Below are 4857 nucleotides of genomic sequence, written 5' to 3'. Positions count from 1 at the left end.
CGTATACTATTAGTATATATATATATATATATATATATATATATATATATATATACATATGGAAACAATTAGTAGGTTAATGTTTTATTTGCTTGTTATTTTGATTATTTGATTGTAAAGTCCATACATTGATTAGTTGAAGCAAATAACACTCTCAATTTTTTTTCATTTCAATATATTTAAAAGTTCTGATTCAATTGAAATGAGCCCCAAATTTGAAAACCTTGTTTGCCCAGTTCTTTTGCGAACACGTCTTGATTCTTTTAATTTCTGAAAAAGATTCTCTGTGGTTGAAGTAGATATTGGTATAATCGTTATAAGTGATGCCAAAATATAAAGTTGTGGCATTGCTTTTCCAAGTGAGGTTGAGCTGAAAAACATTAACAGTTCGTATGGAGATTTTCCTGCAAACTTTTCTAAAGTTTAGGGGAGGATTAGTTCATTTTGGAGGTGCACTTCTTCACCATATGTCTCTATTAGATTTTTGAATGAATTATTTATGAAAAGGACAACTATAAATGCAAAACTTTGAGGTATCTAGCAAACTCAGGAACTTCAGTTTACCACATTCTTGAAATCTGCTAGTCATTTGCTGTTCTATGTATCCTGTAGTTTGACTTTAAATCTTCACTCAGGTTAGCAGTTCTTAATTTTTTGATGGCATGCCAACATCAAAAATCGTTTCTTTGTATATATTTCTTAAAAAAAAGCCTTTCAAAGAATGAATTGAATCAAGACTGTTTTCTGTTTTTCAGACTGTTTTGTTTTACAACACATAATGTCAAGTGTTGATTTTTGTAATATTGAAAAGAGGATATCAGTATAACTAAAAATCCTGTTAAATACAGCTAAGAAAACAAAACTTAAAACCCTCTAAGTTCAATGAATGCCCTTGAACTGGTGTTAGCATGACTTTTTCTGTTTGAAAAAAATGATCCAATGTTATGTTAAAAACTTGGTAAAGTTTTTCGTTTTTTTCATATACAATGTTCACAAGTCTAGACAAGTAATTCTATTGAGTGACACGCACTTTAGGCAAATACCAGTTTAAGATTTCAGCTAGAATCTCGGCTTATTTGGACAACTTGGAAAAAAAATGCTGCTAAGCCTTTAACCCTTGCATAAAAATATGGCACTCTGAAATACTGGAAGCATTTTGTGAAAGCACCAAGTTCAGAATTTGTGCATAACAATGTACAGATACAATTTCTGGAGAAGAATCTTTGACAGTTACCTGCATTCTGTTCTAAGCTGATGCCATGACAGCAAAATTGTCGAAGTTCAGCATTAGAAACAGCAGTTTTATTTTTACTGACATCACACAAACAGATATATCTTTACCACACACACACACATCCTTTGTACAAGTAGCAATATACAAGAGAAAATTGTGATTTATTCTTAATATTCGTAGTTTCATCTGCCATAATTGGAACAAATTCAGTGAGATCGTTATATATTATATTTGAAACACCATCAAAGACAAATAATGATTCTAAAGCACAGAATCATTCTGTGTGGTGTAAGACAAAAGTTTTAAATAACTTCTTTGATTGTTTGAGTTTTTTCTCTCATTGCTTCCTCAAAAAGCTAGTTCTTGGTTAGCAAGGAATCAAACAGCATTTATTAGTCTTTTCAAAATCTCTCTATTCTGCTTCACTTTCTCATTATGAACTGATAAAAGTACTTTTGTTTATTCACTAAGTTCAGTTTCTATTCATACATTTCCAAAAATTGACAAAGCAACTGAAGCTCTAATTTGTGTTAATGAGCTTTTATGGACTCCTACTGCCTTAGATAAATTGGCCAGATGAGAGTACCCAGAATTTGTCCAGCTTGTGTTTCTATTGCTACAAATAGAAGACAGTTCTAACAATAAAATTAGTTTTTCTCTGGACTTCCCATAAGCCAATTTATTTTATCATAATAACCAACCTGAAAGTCACAAACAAACTTGTTTTTTTGTTGTACTAAATTTGGTAGGCCTGGTGTTGCTCTACCTTTAGTTATTATAGATTTTTTTTCTTCAAAAGTTTTCTTGAAAAAGAGTTATGCAATAAATCTGCAATAATCTCAGTTTCTTCACCGCACATTTAGTTTATTTAATAATTTAATATTTAATGATTATTTAGTTTGCATAACAAGTGTTATAAGTTCATTATTTTAAAAGCAATAGTTATGAAAAGCTTTGTTACTTAACTCTGCATGAGTCATATGTTATGTATGTAGTTTAATTGTTAACTAGGCTTTTGTAATATTGTTGACATAATCTTACTCAAAGTTCTTCTCGTTATGTGTTGTGTTGTTACTAGAAGACTAGATAATTGTAGATTTTTCTCTTGCATGTTATAAGTACATGCAGATAAAGAGAGCAAGTAAGTTAGTGAATGTGAAAATAAAAGTGGAGTTAAACTCTGTTTGAGTTTAACCATAATGAGCAATTTCTGAAGTGAGTTTTGCAGCTTGTGTTGTAATAACAGAGGTAGAAAAGAAGAATTTGTCTTGTCCAAGGATGTTTAAAGTAACTGAACTCGCCTGTGTAGAATTTGAGGAAAAAGAGTCAATTATTTAAAGCTCTGGTTACAACTGTGATAACCAATTGTGTCATGAATGTCATGTTCAAGGAAAGCTGTGCAGTTAGTTGAATCCACATTTGTCAGATACCATGAAAACCAGTTTCATCCTCCATTATTTGTAAAAGTGCTGCAGTGATATAGAAGTGACTTGATTATTTTAATATAGCTGTACCATCCTAGTATCATGGCTATGCAAGTGCAGGTTTTTCACCTTATGTAATTGATGTCAGTGGGTTCATCAGAGAGAAAATAATTATTATGCACTTTGAGAAATTTAATTTTGCTTTCATAAGAGCAATCTGTAGCAACCACAAAGCCTAAAAAATGTTATCTACATTCATAGTAACCTGTTGGAAATTCATATCACCTCATTTCATGTTGCAGTATACCGAGACCTCATCCAATGTTACAACAAACTTTCAACTATCATGTGCAAGGTATTTTTCTCAGTTTTCTACAGTATAATTTTTCTCATAGGTGTATCTTGTGCTCTTCTACTTTATCCTTCTTTAGAAGGGTAAAATCTTTATGAATGATTTTTTGCACAGTTATTTGGATACATGCAGCTTGTTAAAAGCATGTTTCTATACTACTCTGTTGAATGATTGAGAATTCACTGTTAGCCAAATTGTATGTATACTTTTAAATATTTGAGAAAAGTTAAGAAAAATGATTCATAGCCATAGTTTATTTTTTCTCATCTTAATGTCTGTTAGGAAGAAAAATAAGAGTAAAAACGTGGAATAACTATGAATAAAATATATATCTGTATCTAACATTATTTGTTTAAATGCCTTGTCTTTCTGGATAATCGCTATCTTTGGCTAAGATCTTGAGATTTTGTTCTTGATTAAACCCTTGATACAGCCAGGTTATAAAATAGTGAATTTTTAAGACCGCCAGTCACAAAAAGCTGACCCAAATCTAGAAAAAAATATGTCAGAAAAACGGATTGGAGGCGCCAGACTATGTAACCGTAATCCAATAATACAATTTAAAAAGGCTTCTTCTTCTGATTGAAAAAATAAACTCATAAGTGAAATCTGTAAAATGCCTTGCCAGGAACATAAAAAGAAAGGAGACTGCTTCACCTGTGGCATTTGTAGATGCTGCTTACCTTTGGATTCATGCTCGAATAAAGCAAATCATGTTAATTGGAAGTGAAGAAATGATGCTGAAAGTGGAGAAAACAAGAGTAATGACAAGGACAAGTGCCCTGAGAGGTCAAAACTGAATTAGATTAGAAGAAAGCAAGGCATATGATATTGATTCTGAAGAAGATGGAAATGCTGAAGCCTCTAAAACCATTACTGCTGTATTCAATACCTTGGATATTACTAATCACACAGCTTTGGAATGTTTATCTATAAGTGGATATAAAGCTAATGCATTGGAAAGTGTCAGACAAAGACAGAGGGCTGTTTAAATATGCATACAAATAACTGATAAGTTATTCCAACTTTTGTATCCGACTGATCCATTTGAATTGAAGACGTATTTTGTCAACAAACTAGTCTAATGAGAAATATATGATGGAACCCATTTCCAAAAGCTTGTGCAAGCTATCACTTGTTGGATACAGAAACATTTCCGTTAGTTGCTCACAGCATTTTGGCAAATTCACTCGAACAACATACTTGCAAAAGAATGCTCACCGATGATTTCAATAGCCTACCAGACCAACAAAAACAGCTTATACCCATTCAAAAGCACTCAATGGAAAAAGTGAAGTTTTCATCCTTAAGAAAGATGTTTGTTACTCTGAAGTGTGGAACAGATCTGCCAAAACACAATTATACTTTACTTGTGGACAGCCAGAGGATTTCAACAGCAATTGCATTCATTCAATGAAGACTTCAAGTAAAGCTTGGTCAAACAAGGAATGTAAGGATTGACAACCACATATTTTCAGATATGCTTGTTTATGAACGTAGCAGACGGAGTATTTAAGACCTTCACAAAGCGTATAAGAACTCCTTTGATAGCCATGAACAGGTTAGGGTGCATACATTTTGTGATATCGTAAAGCTGCTGACAAAAAAAGAGGTGAAACAAAAGCTTGTTTGTCAACCTACTATATTCGATTAAGATATGTTAGTTCAGTATTCATGGCCATGATGGCAACTTGAAGTGTCCCAAAGAAATTGCAGCAAATGATATTCAAGCAAGCGTCGAGAAAATCTTACAGAGATGGAAAGAAATAATGTTATTACTGACATATGAGTACACACACACACACACACACACACACACACACACACACACACACACACACACACAC

At 32.4% G+C, this 4857-nt stretch overlaps 1 protein-coding gene across 8 annotated transcripts in view; it reads left to right on the top strand.

The window, feature by feature from the left end:
* LOC106457509 (E3 ubiquitin-protein ligase RNF14-like) overlaps positions 1 to 4857 on the top strand; it is a 109936-nt gene that overhangs the window by 89862 nt on the left and 15217 nt on the right. The window contains exon 11 of one of the 8 annotated variants that reach the window (XM_022383477.1): positions 2961 to 2990. The exons of the other annotated variants lie outside the window; for them this stretch is intronic. The gene's annotated coding sequence lies outside the window, so the exon portion shown is untranslated. Of the gene's footprint in view, positions 1 to 2960; positions 2991 to 4857 lie in introns of those variants that run through there. 8 annotated transcript variants of the gene reach the window in all.

This window comes from Limulus polyphemus, unplaced genomic scaffold, assembly GCF_000517525.1.
Source record: "Limulus polyphemus unplaced genomic scaffold, Limulus_polyphemus-2.1.2 Scaffold340, whole genome shotgun sequence".
Lineage (NCBI taxonomy): Eukaryota > Metazoa > Arthropoda > Merostomata > Xiphosura > Limulidae > Limulus > Limulus polyphemus.
The sequence above is the reverse complement of the archived record's forward strand: the minus strand, read 5'-3'. Positions and strand labels throughout refer to the sequence as shown.